The 20,818-nt window shown below is 35.5% G+C and overlaps 1 protein-coding gene across 42 annotated transcripts in view; it reads left to right on the top strand.

The window, feature by feature from the left end:
* Nucleotides 1-20,818, top strand: part of ZBTB20 (zinc finger and BTB domain containing 20) — a 755,798-nt gene that overhangs the window by 513,800 nt on the left and 221,180 nt on the right. For 29 of the 42 annotated variants that reach the window (XM_081027923.1, XM_081027918.1, XM_081027951.1 and 26 more), the window contains one exon: nt 11,642-11,764. The exons of the other annotated variants lie outside the window; for them this stretch is intronic. The gene's annotated coding sequence lies outside the window, so the exon portion shown is untranslated. The remainder of the gene's footprint in view (nt 1-11,641; nt 11,765-20,818) is intronic. 42 annotated transcript variants of the gene reach the window in all.

Genomic DNA, 20,818 nt, shown 5'->3' with positions numbered 1-20,818 from the left:
TGTCTTCCCTCCTATGCCTGTGAAATGGCCCATTTGTAAATTGAATCATTAAAGCATTATTATGTCAACTTTCCCATGAACTGTCCCAGACAATAGCATGTTAGCCTTTCAAGGTTTGTAAGGGAAACCAACATTAGGGCAACATTTAGTTACTGAACTAAAGGTTTCATGTGCTCGCAACCCATACATAACCTTGCCCATATCTTGTAATGAGAATACATCAGGAATGTGAACTTTAGAAAAAAAAGGAACAAGAGGATGAGATTTTATCAGATACCAGTCTTATCTTGGAGATCTGCATCCAACGTAGAATAAGTATGGAAGAATTTGCCAAACTCTAGGTCATGCTCAAATCAAGGTGTCCAGATACCAAGCAACTATCCTGGAACTCTTCATGCTCCTTGATGGAGTCATTATTGGCGTCTGTCTTGGACCCCTTGGACCAGCAATAACTTCTCCGTTTAATGAATTCACCCAACCCTCATCTCACTCACAGATCTTTCTCAGTCTGGATTTTCAACTCAGGTCCCTAACATCTGAGTTCTTGCTTTTATGTAAGTTGCCAGGATCTGCTCTTCACCAGAATAATCTTAACGTGGCCCTTACTGGGACTGAGAAAAGAACTGCCTAAATAACAGCATTAATGCACTTTCAATTCAACCACTGAAGACAAACTCACGACCTCTAGAGCCGTTCGTTATACTTCAGAAAGGGAAATACACATGCTTATTTGTCTCATAATTATGAGTCATTTGTAAGGCTACAAGTTCATTTGACCAGCTCTAAATGTTGCCTCCAGATTTTATGTCCTAATACAGAAATCATTTTATAGGTTCGATCACTCATCATCTTTAGTAAAAGAAAGGCCATTGGGAGTTTGTATTGAACTAGACAGCATGGATGGACAAAAGAATGTCATAGGAGCTGCAACCACCAGAAATCATCTGGCAATATAGGGGCGTGCCTCAAATTCAAAAAAGATACATGGCACGACAACTGAGAGAACAGCCAAAAGGAAAGTAGAAGTACACCTGGGTCTACACAAGGCCTGCACCAAGGGATTTGGTATTTTCCCTTCTAATTCATTTGCAGTAGAATATAGTAGTATGTACAGCTTCTAATGAAGAAACCAATATGCTCTCCCACCTCTGTCCAGATTTAGAACTGTTTTTGTGGTCAGAGAAGAGAGAAAAAAAACCAACACTGTACCTCATTAACCACAAGATTTTTACACTACAAACTTCATCTCAAACTTCATCTCAAGATATAATAGAGAACATTTTCAGCACCTTCCATGGATGAATTAGAAACAGGTCTCTATTACTGCCAGTAAGACTCATCTGATGGGTTAAGAACTTACCCTCCTCTGGCTCTGGATTCTGAATTTTATGAGTATGCATTACGTCTGTTCTTTATGGTATACTGTTTGTTTAATGTTAGACACTTAATCCTTTCTGGGGCAGAGGAAGAAACAGGGATGAGATGAGAGAACATAGAAGCAGCCTGCAGAATTGATAGGTGGAATTTTGTTTTCTTTTGCATCACTTTGGACACATTTTGGAATTGTGTTTGAAATTTGATGGGCTGCAATTTGACCATCTCTTTTCATTGATATTAAAATGTTCTCTTGGCTAAAGCAGGCAAGAGTTGGGTTCTTCCTCCTTAGAAATCATAGCAACTTCTTCAGCTCCTTCTTCTCTAGTGTATATTTTGTCTATTGATCACAGAGTGAAATGAGAACAACAGGACAAAAGTGTTGAGGGAATATGCCTGATCCCACCAGGGAAGGCACATATATTAATTCTTCAGCCTTTGCGACCCCTGCCAGAAAAGAAATAGAGGCTTGACTCTATGGCTGATAAACAACAGAACACTTGAAGGGGTTTTTTAAAAGGTCTATCTTAACGTAAAGTATAGAATCTATTGTTACTATGGAGATGAGCTTTGTTGTTGCCTCTGTGATGCCGTAGTGACAGACACCAATCAAACAGAAACCCACAACTCCAACCGGAAAAGACACAAGAGGTAAATGACCCATCCAGTGTCAGTTCTGTGTTATGTCCCAGTCACAGGGGTACCCGTATTCAGAAATCTGTCCCCTCTATTTTTGGCCCAAAAATTGTCATTCTTGTTCTTAGTGTACGAAGGATTGAATGATTTTATAACAATTACTACCTCCACATTTCTAAAAAGTCCACTTACCATCTTTTAACTCAAAAGGGCCCCAAGTAAGAGATGTCATTGCTACTAAAGGACTGCTTTTTAGTATTCACCTCAACAACTACTTAAAAGGAAAAAAAGGTTAATACTGGATTTCTGATGTCCATACACCAGAACGGGAGCCATTGTCTTTGTTCTTTCTGAAGAAGTGAGCTTTTGAAATAACGATATGCTTCTCCATAATCAAAGTCCTCTTTCCCACAGTAATATAAAGCACATACATTTCAGTTCCTACTCATGTCATAGTGTCCTGGGAGCTACCTGCTTAACCAGCAGTCATGGACCCAGTGACCATTTATGTGTCCAGAAATAATGAATGTTGAATTATTGTATGTGAATCTCTTGGAATTGTATGCTGGGAGTAGAATAGATCAGGTAGGTATAAGAATATATTGGTGGAATTATACTGGTAGAAAATACATAATATAGGTTTTTATAGAATAAATTTCTACAAAGACAATAGACTGGTCACAAATAGAGAATAGATTTGACAACAAAATAGATTGGGCTAATTAATCTATTTCTGAGGAAGTTTCTCTATAAATTTCATTAAGTAAGTTGCTTATGAACAACGTTGTCATATTTATATTCAGTGCAATTTAAAAATAAGGTCAGTATAGAAATTCAAAGTCTTACATAAATGGTGCTTAATGGCTGATTACCCAGGAAGGCTGCAGTTCTGGTTGTGGGTGATGTGGGTGATGATACTTTCACATTTACCTTCATTGTCTCTTTTCTGCTTGGGAAACTCTGTTTGGGAAACTGTACCTGTATATAACCACTTTAATACTGTCTGCAAGTTACAGACCTGAAAATCTAACCACCATGCAATGAAATGTCCCAGGAAAGCCCCAATAAAATAGATGTGGCAAGTCTTTGATGATAGCAGGTACTAGGTAATGACCAACACAATGCCATGCAATATGTTGTCTTTTTTCTGGGCCCAGTGAGAGCTCTGGTGAACCAAGGCAAAGTAGAGCTATGATCCAACTCTACTTAACTAGCAGAGCTTTTAATTTTGTCTCAAATGAAAAAAACAAACAAACAAACGAAAAACACCACAAATTTAACCAATTTATTTGGTGCCAAGCACTTCAGATTTCTCAAGAAATGATTATTCAGGTATCAGACTCAAAATGGAGAAATGGTATGCCATTGGGGTCCATCTTGGAATATGGTTTTTCATTACCTTGATCATCTAAACACATTTTCTAATATTAACAAACCCAGTATATTCTAAATTATTGGTAGCAGCATTTCAAAATCGGAAAACTGAATCAATTTTAGTTTAAAATTACATTTTAATAAAGACTAGTTGAAGAAGAGTAATGCAAAGTCTCATTAACAATGTGACATCAGAGATTGTACACAGTTATGGATCATGATTTTAGGACAGGGAATCCATATTTTCCAAGTACAGTGCATTTATGCACAAGGTCCAGATACCAACAATTTGAAACAGAGGTGTTTGAGACTACTTCAGAGGGAGGACAGTCATTTGAAATGAACACTCAATAAAATACAAAATAAACAGAATGTTGTTAGCATTCTTTAGGAGGGAAAGGAAACATCACAAGTGGCAATTCATCCCATAACTCCCTCATCACTTACATATAAACTTTCATATAGCTATATTAGCTTGCGTGTGTTAATTCCCAAACTAACACCATGTACCTGAATATGCATATCTACGTTGTTTCTTTTATGTAAGATTGTCTTCTTTCTCCATAAATTTGTTACGTGCAAGGGAAGGCATATACCTTTGTTTCTTTTGCATCTTCTTGCAATTCTAAGATATCCCATTATCCATTATGATTTGGTAAATCTCATTGATGGACTGAAAATAACGAATGACCAGCTCTGTGGGCAAAGTAGCATCTAGAAGTCAAACACAGAAGGTTAATCAAGAGTGTGAAACGTAAAACTGAAATTTAAAAACAGCTGTAATAGTATACATTCGTATACGAAGCATGCAGAATATAGACATTTCTCCTATTTCCTCTGAGCATAGATCAGACACCCAATCAGACTTGTTCTGAATTCAACTAAAATTGAATATGAACATCTTGGAGAGAAAGTTATAAAACTCCTCCCCCCCAAAATTAAATTTAACATTTTGAGAAAAAAGTTTCTTGAGAAAAAGTTAAAGACATTGAGATTTTTTTTATCTTAATAAAGATTGGGATAGTGAGTTAATACCACTTTTTAAGCAAGTAATGGGAAGTAAGAAAAAAATTAGTCTTTCTTTTATTCACTGAGACCCCATAGTGATAAAATATGCTTATACAGCAACAGAAAATCTTTAGGTTTGATAATGAGGTAGAGAACCTCATTTGATAGTGTGGCTTCTAATCACTGAAAGGGAAGGTGGTTTGTCTTCTATGAAACTTTAACTTAAACAGGATAGATTCACATCTTTCTGGAAACGTCTGCATGTGTCAGGGAGAAGGGAAGGAATGTCTACTCAACGTGGTTCACATTTTCCAAGAGGTTCTTCTTCTCTCTCTTTTATAAAACCACTGTTATTCAGAAGCAAAAACTGTTGCGAGCTGCCAAGACTTCTAAATGTGCTTGGCCAAAGTGAAAGCAATAGAATGATCACAGATATTTTAATGATCACATATGGAACCATCACTCTGTGTTACCATCATTTCCTATAATAATTGATTTACTACAAACTTGGAATTGTGGGTATAGCTGCAGAAAAAATTTATTTGTGAACAAAGAGATTCGAGCATATTGTTCAGTGTTCTGTACAAAGGTACAGTAGACTTTTAGTGGACAAGTTACCACATTTTGTTCTCTGTTGGTGTCAATATTCAAAGTCAAACTCATTACCATTAATCTCAAGCCATTCCTTTTCTGTGGGACTAAGGGAAGTATTTTGTTTTGTTTTGTTTTTATCAATTATATTGGGGAATACTGGGGGACAGTGTGTTTCTCTAGGGCCAATCAGCTCCATGTAGTTGTCCTTCAATCTACTTGGGGAGGGCGCAGCTCAGCTCCCAAGTCCAGTTGCCGTTTTCAATCTTAGTTGCAGGGGGCACAGCCCACCATCCCATGCAGGAATTGAACTGGCAACCTTGTTGTTGAGAGATCGTGCACTAACTGAGCCATCTGGCCGCCCCTCTGGCAGCTCAGTGGCAGCTCCTTGTCTTCAAACTAGTTGTGGAGGGTGCAGCTCACTGGCCCATGTGGGAATCGAACTGGCAACCCTGTTGTTCCGAGCTCATGTTCTAACCAACTGAGCCATCCAGCTGCCCAAAGAGAAGTATTTTTGATTTATCTCCAAAAATATGAAGCCAATATGTGTTGCTGGTATTTGTTATAAAGTAAGGGGAGGCTTCCACAGAATGGAATTAGGGGAAAAGATTTTTTTTAAAAATTTTTTTAATTTAAAAATTTTTTTAAATTTAAAATTAAAAAAAATTAATTAAAAAATTAATTTAAATCAATTTTAAAAAATCTACATAGCTCTTTTGACTTGCCAGGTAGTCTTCTAGGAACCAGAGGTACAAGGGAAATAAGTGTCCATCACTAAAGTGTGATGGTGGGAGAAACACACATGGAAGTAGTGAACTACAGTGCAGTGAGCTAGGTATTGAAGTAAAGATATGTGCACGGTACTGTATAGATTTGCCTGGGACATTTCTGGTGTATATCTGTGATCTTAGTATAATTATTTAGACAGTCTTTTCACCCTCAAAAATGTCCCAGTTTAGAGAATAAATTATATGGCCACCCTAGAAATAGCTATGGCAGTCAAATCTGCCTCAGGTCGTCTAGCAAGAGTTTCCACAGAATAGGACCAAAAAAATCAAAGAGATTAAGAATGCTTTGCCACACATGTTATCTACATCCAAATGGAAATGAAAAACTAGGTAGACTGATGTTCATTTCTGCCAGGGTTGTCAGAGGGTACCGTGGCATTCTAACTCGTGGGGTGAGGGGAAAAGAACAAGGCAGGACAATCTAACCCACTTGTTGGTATATGATATGCACAAGAGTTGTCGTTAAAGGAGCCATTCAACTACGAATCCCTGAAGCTCTCAGGATGGAGATGGGGTGAGAAAGAATTAGAAGCCATGGGGGGAATTTTAGAAAGAAAGGTTACAGTTCAATACAAGGAAGGGCATTTTGTACAAATAGGAGGGACCTAAAGAGGGATTGGGTTTCCTGTGAGGGTGAGAGTCCCGTGCCCCTGGCAGGGTGCAGCAGAGGCTGGGTGGCCACTGCCAGCAAAGCCACACACCGGATCAAGACTCAGACCACAGTTTATTTAGGTTCCCTACACATCGCCCTGGGATCTAATGATGCCACATTATGCGTGGTATCTTTTTGAGTAGTCTTTAATTAAGAACCCTATGCTTAGGGAAACCTCTACAAGTTAAAAAAAAAAAAAAGTAGAAATACCATGAAAAACAAAAAGGTTGTGTGAGTTACAACCTCTTGTGATGTACTCTGAACACACACTAAAAAGAGACGAGGGAATGTGGATGCAGATCTCCTTGAGCTTATTCTTTGCCACTCATATCAGGAAAGCCTCCATTGACACACAATATTCAGAAGATGTGCCTCACTCAGAGGTTTCCACCTCTTGGACACATACTCATTTTAAGATAGAGTCTCTGCGGAGTCTTGCTTACCAGTTTGATTTGCATAGCTCTGAGTTACATACGAATGGGACCTGTGGCAAAGCTATCATTAAAGAGAAACAAAGCAGAAGATTGAACAAAGGGTGCATTCTGTGCAAAGTTTGAAGTTTAGTCGGTTTCAGTAATCCTTGTCATGGTGATAAAGATGTCCGCCCCTTCCCCCATCTACCAAGAATAGCAGACAAGTGACAAAAGGAGGCTCCCTGGAGGTAACATGGGAGCACGGAGAAGGGTGAACTAAAGGCTATACAGATGAAGAGAGAGAGAGAAGTTGGCATGGACCCGGGGAGATGCAGCCAAATACTCTGCATTCACAGCACAGAGATACGTGATTAGGTTAGAATCACTTTCACCTCCTCCCAGCATGGAAAAGTAGGAATAGGTCAGACTGGGGCCAAAGGAGTGGCATCGTGATGATGCTCAGCTTTCTCAGAGGCCTAACAAGGATGGTAGCACAACCAAAACCAGAACATTCTCACTGGCCCTTGTCTATCAAATTCTTGAATATCGACATTTACAGATTAAAATGTTTTCTAGCAGACGCGAGAGAAAAGTCCTCTGAAGGCAGTGTAAATGATTTCAGTTCTTCAGTGGTGTATGTGTGTAAGGAAGAGCTTTGGAGTAAGGGAAAACTTGTTTCAAATCTCTGCTCCTTACAGATTTATGGTAAAGTATTTAAATTCCTCTATGTTTTAGTTCCAACATGTGAAAAATACATTGGTAATACATACACCACAGAGTGTATGTAAAGATTGTATTACACATGTAAATTGTATAACACACGGAGTGTCTGGCAAATGCTTATTAACAATAACATTTTTATTCAGCAAGGACTCATCCATTTCTGTCACATTCTCTGTTACCCACACCCAACTCTGCCTCACCTCCCGTCGTTACTTTCTGTCTGGTCCTTGTCATTTCGCCCTCTGGTCCAGCTTTGCCTTGCTTCCCCAAATACTGTGAGTGTTGATCTCCCTGCTTCCAAACCTCAAGCTTCCATGTTCTTCCAGAGGTATAGCTAGAATTATTCATAAATTCAGTACCAAAAATAGACAGAAATTTAAAATCATAAATAGGACACATGACTTTTAGGAAATACTGTTCTTGTTCTTGAATTCTGAATGTACTCTTCATCTTTTATAGCTTTGACCCTGAGGCCGTTTGTGTCAGGTGAACAAGGAATAGGTATTATTATTTTGTACCCTCCTCCCAAGAGGTTAAAATGACTCACCGAAAGTCACTCAGTGATCTTGGATGCAGAATCCAATGAGATAATCTTGGATTGGTTCAAAATCTTCCAGGGTCTCCTTTTACTATGAAGAAGCCAGCCTAGAAAGGATGATCCCAGGTGTTAATTTTACATTATGATATTACTTTTTACACATAAAATGCGTTCAGGATTTAGATTGGCCCTCTGGTTACCCACAGAATACAAAGTGAAGGCCATGTGAATTCCCACAGTGGCAGTAGTCCTAGTCACCAAAACTCCCATATATGAGATTACATGCAGTGTCTGTGACATAGTCAGGCCTTGGCTTCTCAGGATCTACTCATTACAAGTGAGATTATGTGCCTTGAAGCATATGGCCTTGATATATGATCCCAGAGCAAAAGAGCAAGGTATTTTAAGCTGGCCACAATTTTATTGACTCTCACAGGCTTGCTTTGTAGTCATTCCAATAAACTAGATGAGAAATTTCTGATGCTTCAAGCTATCCAGTCCCTAGGACTCCATTTCATGATTCAGAGTCCAACTAAACAACTCAAGAGTGCTTTTGTGTGACACTGTGACCACAGGGATAAATAATTGCTTAGTAATTCTCTTTGAGGCAGAAAATTCTAAACATGGAGGAACCATTTCCCCTTAATGGGAGCCAGAAATCCTGTAAGTGCTTGAAATGGCATTCACAAGTCTGAATGGTAAACAGATAAAAACAGGAGCGCACCAGTTGCACAAATGACTTGCCTGTCACAAACTTGTCATTGCAGTAATCTAACATTTCTTTCACAGAGCCCGATGGAAAGCATGGCACAAACAGACCCTGCTGACGTTTTGGCTCTGCTAAACCTTCCTCCGAGCTAAAGCGTCTGCAAGCATCTTCCTGCCCTAGACCCTTTATCTGCTGAAGTTAGCTGATACTGTACATGTCAAAGAAATGTTTGACTATTGCATTAACAAGTCGATGACAAGCAAGTTATTCCTGCAACTGAAATACTCCTGCTTTTAGCAGGCTGCCATTTTGACCTTCCTCTTATTATCCAGAGGAACCCTAACAGAGCGAAGCTCGAGGGAGATACCAGTAGTGTGGTCCCAGGCCTGTGCTCATAAGTAAGGACCACCTGTCTAGGGTTTAGGTGCAGTGGTATACTGGCAGTTCCATCAGAGTTATGGATGGGATTTCCTAGTAAAATGTAAGTACTGCCACCACATTGGACTGTTGCAGGGATTCCTCTTGCTAGGATAGAGTGAGCTGCCCAGAAATTCATTTTCTCCCGCACCCTCTCTACCCACACACACATGCCCACACACAGGCCTGCATATACTTTATAAAATGTTATTAGCTGGAAAACGTAATGAAAATTGTATAGCAGCGTTACATGTAGTTTTTGCCAGTTCTTGGAGTCCCTCCTATCAGTAGCCTCTCCCTGCCTCCTCCTTCTTCAGCATAACATCTGGAACCGTCTAACCCTAATCAGAACCATGCTCTTATCCCCTGAAAAGCGAGGTGTGGCCATTAGCCTCCTCACAGGAACCCCTGAGAGCCCTGACTCCACCAGTCCAGCTGCAACCTCGGCTGCCAGCAGGGGCGTGCTCATACGCTGTGCTCATCCTACGCTTGCCTTTCTGTATGAGGAGGCTTCCTCCCCTGGGACACCCACCTGTAGTGTCCCCAGAGTGTGCAGTCTGGTGGGTCTCAGGCTTATCAGCGTGCAGAGCCGAGCCGGAGCCTGTAACAGGAGACTTGCCTGCCTGCCGCTGGAGTCTTTTGCCTCTGCCGGTGCCATAAGCATATCAGCACTTGGAACAATGGAGCATTTGCCCTAAGACTTTGGCCTTTTCATACAGCTGAGCTTCTCTTATTCAACAAGGTGTCAGGTGCCCTGTATTCTTTTTAGACCCCTCGTTAAGGGTGCATTGATAGTGTCTTATCTGGTTTAAATATTGACGTGAAACGCTTGCATTCTCAGACGTTTTCTGGCTGCTGCCCCAGGTGCTTTCATTTTTTTAAAGTCTTGTGTAAAAATGATTATCATTGTTCAGCCATGAGAACCCAAATTTCTTGCCAAAGTAGTGATGGAGCTTAACTTTCTTTTATATTTGGCAAATTGACCACCTTCTGTCTCCCAGATGAATTGTTTTACTCCCATCCCAAATATCTCACGCTGTAATCTATACCTCAGCTTTGTTACCTCAGAAGACAGGTGGGAAGGGTGTGAGAAGAGGGTCCTGTGTTTACACAGTTAAGTATATTGTCCCTGGAAAAGGAAGTGAAAGCAGTGTGAGGTGGCTGATATTTTCTGCAAAGGAAAACATGAAAACAAACGATTTTAATTTTAAATGGAGTTTTAGTGACTTTTTGTTTCTTTTCAAAGTGCCTAATAGGATTTCTGTAATGATTTTGTGTTTTCTTTCTTAATAGAACTTAAATGGCAAAGAAATGATACGCTATTTTTGATTCAGGAAAAAAATAAAAATCTTTTTTATGGGAACTCTCTTTTTAAATACACATTAGGGAATAGATAATGGCAACAACGAAAAATGTTCTCTCTTCCCATTTAGAGGGATAGCTGATTAGTGTATGTGTATGTGTTTTTAATATGTATTTACTTATTTGATTGTTTATTTGTCTATTTATTTTAAGAATGCAAGAAAGGAAGGAAGAATAGAAAAATCCTTAAGTTGGAATAATTTCATTAGATTTATAGAATTGTAAGGCTAGAAAGGAGCTTCCCGATAGGTCTCTGACTTTGGGTCGCTCTTGCACGTCAGCGCTATGGATACTGAGACCCCAAGATGTTTGATAACATGAACAGAGATGGACAACACGCGTGGGGCAGAGCTGGGCCTAAATCAAGGCCTGACTTCCAAGTCAAGCAACACTCTCTCAGACATTACATTAAAAATTTTTAGACTTTCTTTTTAACAAAGACAGTCTCATTAGAATAATTTGTACTCATGTACTTAAATCTAATAGTGTATTTGCTGTTTGGATAACTGGGGCTAGGTACTGGCTAAGTAAGCCAACTTAGAGATGTACATTTGAACAGTTTGGAGACATTTCATCCTAAACTGTATGTTATGTGAGTCGTGCTAGGAACTGTTATAATTTCAATTAATTGTTTTCTCTTACATGATTTCAAAGAAATACTCCATTCCCATTTTAGGTATCTGAAAATATGTCTTTTTAAATAAGTCTGTTCCTTTAATAAGTATTCATGTAAATAGGTCATAGTCGAACATTCTTGGAGATAAAAGATCTTTTATTAGATTAAAATAAATCCGTTTTTTATTCCCACTTTTAGCCATGTTTCAGTTGGTCCTTGTAATTGTCAGTTTCAGCAAAACACTGATTAAGACAAAACATCAATGTTTTTGGTTTTTTTGGCTCTTTCAGTTTAACACAAAAGGATAAATAAAAACTGCATTTACCTTTTTGCAGCTATGATAATTATATACTCTATTTTCCATTTATGCAAAACTTATTTTTGAGGGTTTTCTTTTTGTTTCATTTCTTCATTTTTGCATTTTCCAAACATCTGCACAGTGGCTGGTGGCAAGAGAAGCAGTGACTGGCACTTTTCCTCCACGTTTTGAGAGAAAGAGAATTGGCTGGCTGGAATAAAACCTTGCTTTCCATATGGTCGACTTGAAATACTGCATTGAAAAGGTACCATCTCTTTTTCTTTTCTGAAACCAGAGGTGAAACCCGTGAACAAATAGCCATATTGATGCCAGACCACCTGTTGATTCACATTAAAAAAGTCCTTGGCAATGCTTTCCCCACTTCATCAGATGAAAAGTCTAAATGGATGGAAGTTCTTTGTGTGTTGGTAGCATCTTATCAACAATACACTCATATGCTGCTGGTCACTCACTTAAGAAAGCCTAGAGTCTACACATAGTTGAGACATGAATTGAAAGTTTTGTTTTTGATTCAACAATATGATCACTTTGTAAGTATGTTTGGCTATGAAGTGTTTATTGATTCCTGGAACACGGGGACAGTGAAGAGAAGATGACACTAGTGCTTTCTTTTACCTTGATTAATTCTAGTTAGGAAAAGCAGGGGTCTTTGTCTTATCAATTCTTTTAATGTAAACTATTTCAAGCATATGAAAGTATAAAGAATAATATGAACAGACAAGAATTCAGCGCCCAGGTTAAACAAATCTCAATTCATTTGGAATATTTATTTCTGTAACTGGTTTTATCTTTTATTTTTCCATTATAAGTCCCATACAGTGAAGTACAAAAATTAAGTGTATAGCCTGATGAGCTTTTATGTAAGTGCATATCCATGTGACACCATCCAATCCGAGACGCAGAATATTCATCATGCCTGGGAAGAGTCCCGTATGTCCCCTTGCAGGTGATATTCTCCAAAGCTTTAACGAAAGGTTGAAAACAAGTAAAACTATTCTGGCCTCAATCATCATGAATTAATTTTACATAAGCCATACATTATGGCTTATATAAAATGCACCCTACCGTATGTATCACTAAAATTTATTTATTGCGCCTCTCATTGTTAGAGATTATTTCCAGTGTTCCCCAATCACAATCAATACTGTAGTTAACATTTTTATACATGTTTAAACACAGCAAAGGAATTTCTAACCTCTAAGAAATAATGCATTTTCAACTTTACTAGGGACGGTAAAATTTCTCTCACAAGTGGTAGTACAATTTTGCATTCTCATGAACACTCTAGGAGAGTTTCTCCATATGCTTTACATTTAGAATGGCCAGACTTTTTCAATTTTTGTTGGTCTGATGGGCATTAAATAATATACCATTTAAATTTTTTTTTTCACTTATAAACCATTGGGATTTCCTCATGTGTGTTGCCTATTTGTATATTTGCCTATCTTTCTATTGGGTTATTTATTTTGCTATTGTTGTTATTTCAGATGGCTTTTGGTTGTGGTTTTTATCGTTGTAATATTCTTAATTCCTCTCCTTTGGGCAATACAGATAGCAAATATTTTTTTCCCAATTTGTAGTTTCTCTTTTAACTGTGTCTGTACTACCATTTATTTTTAAAAGCTTCTAATTTTAGTGCAGTTAAGTTTATTGATATTTTCCTTTATGATTTGTGCTTGTACGTCATTTAAGAAATCCTTCGATATAACCAAGTCATTATGAAACCTTCTTATATTTTGTTTTAACACTTTTAAAGTTTGGCCTTCTTAGAGCTCTAATCTTCTTGGCATTGCTTTTGTATATGGTATCTTACATGCACCCTATTTTATTCTTTTTCCATGTGGATAACCTTATTATTCCAGCACCATTTAACAAATTAGTCATCCTTACCACTAATTTGTAATGCCATCTTTCGCCTACATTAAATCTGTTTTTAGGATCTTTATTTCATCCAGTGGACTTTTTCTCTATTCTAATGCTAACACCATAATGCCTTAATTACCATAGCTTTATAATATTCTTGTTATTTGGTAAGGTAAATCTCTCTACATTGTTTTATTTGAAGTGCTCGTCTCCTCTTGGCTTTTTGCTACTCAATATGAATTGTAGCATTAGTCAAATTTGGCAAAAGCCCTGCTAAATTTTATTTGTAATTCATTAACTTTAGCGAATAGTCTGGGGGTAGAATGGACATTTTCTATAACATTGTGTCTTTCTGCCCATTAACAGACTATATTCCTCTACTTGATCATATTTTCCTTCATGTTTCTTAATAATGTTTTACAGTTTTCACCATAAAGTTCTTGCTTGAACCTCTTTTGTTAGATTTCTTTTCATGTAACAGATTTATGTTCTATTATGTATAGAATTTCTTTTTATTTCATTGTTTATCGGAATTATTGGTGGATATTCAGCAACTTTGCTGAAATCTCTTATTAGTTTAATGGCTAAACTTAAGTTTTCTGTATAGATATGTATGCCATCAGTAAATAATGACAGCTTTTCTCTTAAATTTCAGTTCTTAAATGCTCAATTTCTTTTTCCTTTCATATTGCATTACTAAGACTGTATACAGTGTTGACCAGAAACAGTGATATTAGGAATATCTGTTCTGTTTCTTACTTTAATAGAAATGTTTTGGAAATGTGATATTTGCTTAGGATGTTGATAAGTCAAAATTCCGGTGATAAGGAAGTTCCCACCATCTATTAATAGTTTGCTAATCATTTTTAATCTGAAATACTAGCTGTATTTTATCTAATGCATTTTCTGCCTCAATAATATGATAGAATTTCCCATTAATATGTTAATATTTTATATGATATTAGTACATTTCCCGATATTGAACATGTCTTACATTCCTGGAGAAAATTTTATATGATCCTGATATGTTTTTTTAATCTGTTGAGTTTAATTTGTTGATTTTATGTAGTGTGTTTGCATGTGGACATTAGTCTTTAATTTTTCTTTCTTAAATTGTTATTGCAGAGTTTGGGTGTCCTGGTAATACTAGCTTCATAAAATAAGTTGAGCAGTATTTATTTATTTATTCATTCATTCATTCATTTATTTATTTATGTTTCTATCTCTGAAAAATAAGTTTTTATGTTATAAGGATTACCTCTAAAATCAAAAACTTGCCTCTAAAATCATCTGGACATGGTATTTTCTGTCTGTAAGGAGAGTGGACTTTTGATTATCAGTTCAATTTCTTCCATTGTTATTTATTTATTAAAGTGTTTTATCCCTTCTTAAGTCAACATTGGGAAATTGCTTTTGGTTTTTGTTTTTTCAGAAAAATGTACGATTAACAGTTAATATACACTTTCAAATTTATTTGCATAAAGTTGTTCATAATAGTGTTAAATTTTGGCATTTTATCCTTAATTATGCCCCCTCTTGTTCCTAATAGTATTTATGGAGCCTGTTCTTTTATTAGCTGTTCAATACAATTCTGTTTTATTTGCTGTTTTCAAAAACTGGCTTTTGATTTTGCTTACCTACTTTATTGTGTCTCTGGATTCTCTATCATTACTTTCTGCTTTTATCAACATTTTTTTCTTCATTCTGCTTTCTTATAGTTTAGACCATTTTTCTTTTTCTAGATTCGTGAGTTGAATTATTACTCATTTAATTTCAATTCTCTTCATTATTTTTTAAAATGAATTATAGTCTCTAAATATTCCTTCATTAGCTGCATAACATGTCTTGATATGTAGTTTTGTTCAGTTTTAAATATGTTGTAATGTCTGTTTTGATTAATTTTTACTCCTTGAGTTATTTGGATATGTTTTTACTTTCTAAGTATATATTTGCTCTATTTCTATTAGTGATTCTGAATTTAATTGCCCTATAGTGAGACAATGTGTTTTATATGGTGTTAATTGAAAAAACTCTTTGAAATAATTTTTGTGACCTGGCACATGGATTTTACTACTGAGCTTGAAATCTATAGGTGGCTTATATATTTCTTTAGTGCTCATGCTAAAATATTTTTACATATAGCTAGCTACATATTCTTCTTTAAAAAATCCACTTTTTAGTTTTTCTGACTTTCTCCTTAATATAAAAAAAGAGGCCTAGAATGTTTTATCTACTTACTAAGTATCACTCTGGTTACATAACTATTGACTAAAGTTTTAGTATTACCTGTTTGTTTTAAACATATACAAACGTGGTTATCTTTGATATTTATAGTCAATGTTCAGTTATATTTACTCATATATTTTAGTTATTACTGTGCCCACCATTATTCTTGGATTTTATGGCTTCCTTTCTTCTTATTGAATTACATCTTTTAGTAATTCTTTTTGGAGGGGCTGGACAGTACACTTTTTTTGTGTATCTAAAAATATGTTTATCTTTAATCTTAAATAACAATTTATCTGGATATTTTTGCTCAGCATTTGAAGGTGATATTAAATTATATCTTAGACTATTGTTCTGTTAACTATCATTACATAAAAAGACATCTGCTATCAGTCTATTTTTCTTCTCTTTGTAGGTAGTCTGCCTTTTTCCTCTGGTAACTTTTAAGAACTTTTCTGTATCCATGATATCTTACTGTCTTTCTAAAATGTGTCTAGATGTGGGTTTATTTTGATTTCTTGTGAACTCAGGGTATACTTTCTTCTAATCTCAGGACTCTAATTCTGGAAAATTCTCAACTATTATCTTTTTCCTTATTGCTTCTTTGTCATTACTTTCATTTTCTTTTGGGATTCTTATAAGATATGTATTGGTGTTTTCCAGTCAATTTGCCATATCTCAACTGCTCTTTCATTTTCTAAAAATATATTTTACTTTCTGTGATTTTTTTGAGTGAATTTCATATATTACTTTCTAACTCACTAAATCCTCTCCTTGAAATTGCCCAGTCTTAAGTTATCCCATCTATTGCATTATGTCAGTGAACGTATTTTTCATTTTTTAGATTTATGATTGGTTCTTTATTCACCTATTCTTATTGCTATCTGTTTTATTTCATCATTTCTTGTTCTTTTATAGATTCGATTCTTTTATTTATCTCTGAGCATCATAAACATACTCATGCGGAGGTCATTGTCAGGCAATTCTATAAACTCAAATTCATCTCGAGTGACTGTACCAGTGATAAGTTTGTTGGTTGTTTTTCTGAACATTAGATTTCTTGCTATGTTTTAGAACTTTGTTTTGCAGGTTAATGTTCATCATAGGCTTTTTCACCTTGTGTCTTGGTTTTCTCTCTCTATCTCTCTCTCTCTCTGTCTCTCTCTGTCTCTCTCTGTGTTTCTCTCTCTCTCTCTCTCTCTCTCTCTCTCTCTCTCTCTCTCTCTCTCTCTCTCTCTCTCTCTTGCTTTTTGTTCATACATTCCTGATTAGTGGTTTTGCAGTAGCTTTCATCTGGATTCCTCGGTTCCTAGTCTCAATGCAAATCTTATAATGGTAGCTTTCCACTTCTTCTCTTTAAGATCATGAAGCTGTGTTTTTTATCCTTCCAAATCTCACCACCTGCAGCTCTATATAAGCTATTGCCCCAGGCAGCAGATAGACACATTTTTAGCAGCCTCTTGCTGAAGTAGTGAGCCAGGCTCAGGTCCACCATTTCATATCAACCCTTTGTAGCCCCATTTCTCCAAAGAGCTAGATTTCCAGCCACCCCTGTGTGCTTCTGGATCTAGACGTCAGCAGGCTTCAGGCTTCAGCCCCCTTTGCTGCTGTTAGTTTCTTTGCAGAAATGATCCCCTTCTTTTGAAGTCTCACTCTGCCTCTTTGGTTTTCTCATTTTGAACTGTATGGATTTGTACAGTTAACAATGTATCTTAGATAACACTCCTTTGGTTTTTTACCTCTCTATTATTTAGATGCATCGTTTTAAATCAAATATTATAAATGATATTATTATGGAATGTTTAGTTGTGCTAGGCACTGAACTTCGTAGATATTATTTTATTCAATCCTCTCCATAGTCAGTTATTTTATTCCCATTATATAAACTGAGAAATTGAGGGAAATAGGCTAAATAAATTCCCCCTTAGGAAAAAGGTTATCACTACTAAATGACAAAAGTAAGATTTGAACTTAGTTTTCTCCACTATCAAAATTAGTGCTCTTAAAGTACTGTCCTATGTTTAGATTTTGTGGCTTTTTTTAAACCTATATTGTGGTGCTTATTTTTAATACATTAACTAATATTTATTGTCGTAAAAAATATATCTAGTCATATCTCAGAAATTTTACTTTATATTTTCTGTGTTTTTATGCATCCTTGCTTCTCTCTCTCATTTTTTAAAATATATGACTGTTTGTCGTCAATGTACCCATTTTAAAGTTTTAAAGCATAGTTTTTTCTTCTAGTAATGATTGCTGTTATTTTTTAAAAAAACATGTAGGCCTGTTTTCTTTAATTATCATTATTAATGGAATCGTATGCTGTACAAAATGAGAAATTTAGGATACTCCTTCTTCATTCCTCTCTTCCCACCCAATGTATCTTATTTTGTTATATATACATTATATCATGTATAGGATATTATTCATTTTTGTGATGCAGCTGTGGAGAGGATAATCACAAAAAGCTGAAACATTTATTTGGGTAATAGAGAGCTTCTATCACAAAGTAGGTGCTTAGTAAATATTTGCTGAGTCTGAAATGAATGGACCTGTTTTGTGTGCACACATGTACACAGAGAAAGAAAACACAGCTGAGATCTCTTTAGTCTCCCTCTACTGTTGGATGACCCACCTATTCATTTAAACCTTAGATTTTATATACTGTGGAACAGCTATATGAATTAATATACACTCTTTCTGTCAATACTTTTGTTAAACAAACGCATGCTTTGTGAACCAACCTTTTATAATCAATGATCCCTTATTCAAGTTAGTCACATTCATAGCTATTTCCACATTTGCCCCTTCTAACCTACCCTAACCCTACAAATAATAAATATATTTGGCAACTCCCATTCTCACATCAGTGACTATTGTTAAGTTTTTATTTGCCAAATACTGTGTGATTCCTGAATATGAAATAGTTATTAAATAGCAATCGTTGTATCATATTCAATTGCTAATAGTTCATGTTCCTCCAGAATAGTCCATGTTGTTTACTACTGAAATAGAGGCATTTTGAAGTAGTTCTTATTGTTTTACTTTTTAAGCGTAATTCTTAAAATTCCCAATTGTAGTCATAGGAAATTCTTTATAGACGTTGCAAGGAAAATTCGATTTTCATTGAATACCGGTAGATATTACCAAGAAACTTGATGATCTGCAACATGCCAGAATAAAAATGCGATGCTTCTATTGTAGTAAATCAGATTAATAAAACAACATATATTAGCAAAAAAAAAGCAAACTACTATAAACTAGGTCATTTGCTAATGTGTTAATTTTATGGAAATTTTAATGACACATTTGATCGATTTATAAGAAGTACAAATTATTTGTGTTTATAAGAACACTCAAGCCTTCTATGTGGCATAATTTTAGCAATCTTTTATACATAAGAACAGATTGAAATTAAACTGTCTTTCTAGCCGTTTCTATTCTTTAAATTGTAAAAATGCTTTTTATTATTCTCTATTGAAAAGGCACTGAACTTGAAATCAGGAGACTTAGTCTCTAATCCTAGTTCTGTCATTTAACTAGCTCTATGTCCTTGAGTAATTATTGACTGAGTCAGTTTCTTCAATTTAAATGTAAAGAGTTGGGCTTGATGCTTTATAAAGTCCCTTCTAATGTGTATCTCTACTATTTGTCATTGTGTCTAGCTCTCTATTACATATAAACACCTACCTATATAAACTTAACTGCATATAGGTTCAATATATCAATAACTTAAGTTATTCAACAGAATTCATAAGGAAATATCCAAGAAGGGGATTAATTTTCTCCTGAACACGGCACTTGAATTTAGCCAATAGATAAATAACTGGACACTACTATAGGTTCTTGATAAAAGCAATAATTTCAAAAGTACTGTTAGACAGCAGTCTACCGAATGGATCAGAATGGAAGAAATCTGGAATGCAGACCAGGTAGGCATGATGCCATGGTTCAGGATGAGATAAGACGCGTCCACCGTATTGTGATAGCATCAGAGATGAAGTAGAAGCAAATGATATAAAGATACTGAGATATATATTTGTTCAAAAAGAACATCTAAAAGATTACAAAAAAGAAAAATCATGGAAGAGGAAATACAAATGCCTAGTAAACACGTTGAAAAAGTATTTTAACTTACTAGCTCTCAAAGACATAATTTATAAAAATAATAATTCTCAATGCTGGTGAGTGGACAGTAAAACTTGCACCCATGTAATAGGGCTAGCGGGGGTACATATTATCATAAAATTCTGCAAGGCAATATGGCACTGTATTCTCAAGAACCTTTCTTTAAAATGTAACCTTTGGTCCAGTAATTTTACTACTAAGTATCTTTCTATAGGAAACAACTCAGACAGAGATTTACATACTAAGATTTTCATCGCAATGTCATTTCTAAAAGTAAAAGAAGAGAAAAACAATCTTAAATAATCAGAAAAATTATTAAGCAAATGATCGAACATCCATATATATCATTGCATATAATAATTAATTATATAGTTATTTAAGGTATATTAAAGAATTTTTCCTAGGCAATGCTTATGAAATGATGTAACTAATCTGATCCAAAAGAAACTTGTATACCTAACAGGATCCCAAATTAGAAAAATGAAAGTATTTGGTTACAATCAAAGGAAACATTAAAATGTGAACAATAGTTACCTCTGTATAGTACAACTGAATGATATTTTATTTCTTCTTTTTCTTAAACTTTCTAAATGTTCTAAGAATACTCTAATGATTAGAAAAATAAAAAATTTGAGCAAACAGCAAAAAAATCTAAATAATTGATTCCAAATTTTATAATAATTCACCTTAAAAAAAGAATACATGTCTACTATTCACCACCTCTTAAAGGAATACAAGTGTTTTGTTTTTTGCTATTTATTAAGCTTATGAAATATCTGAGATACCACTTTTAGGAGACATATCATATTGAATATGATATGATATGTATTTTCTGAATCACATATTGTTTCTATTGCCCAATGTTTCTCAGAGTCTCTATTTTTCACATTTCCTTTGTACTGTGACATTCCAGAACCTTATTTTCTTTCGTCCATCAGGAAGTTCTGACATCGATATGTTCAAACCACATTTTCATGTATATGAGATTATTACAAGGGAAGAAATCTAGATCACTCTTTATGTTTTCAATTTTTTTTAACTTCGAAATTTCTCATTGTGTAAACATTGCATAATCTAATAA

This window comes from Rhinolophus hipposideros, assembly GCF_964194185.1.
Source record: "Rhinolophus hipposideros genome assembly, chromosome: 2".
Taxonomy (NCBI): Eukaryota; Metazoa; Chordata; class Mammalia; order Chiroptera; family Rhinolophidae; genus Rhinolophus; species Rhinolophus hipposideros.
Note: the sequence above shows the minus strand (reverse complement) of the source record. Positions and strands in the feature narration are given on the sequence as shown.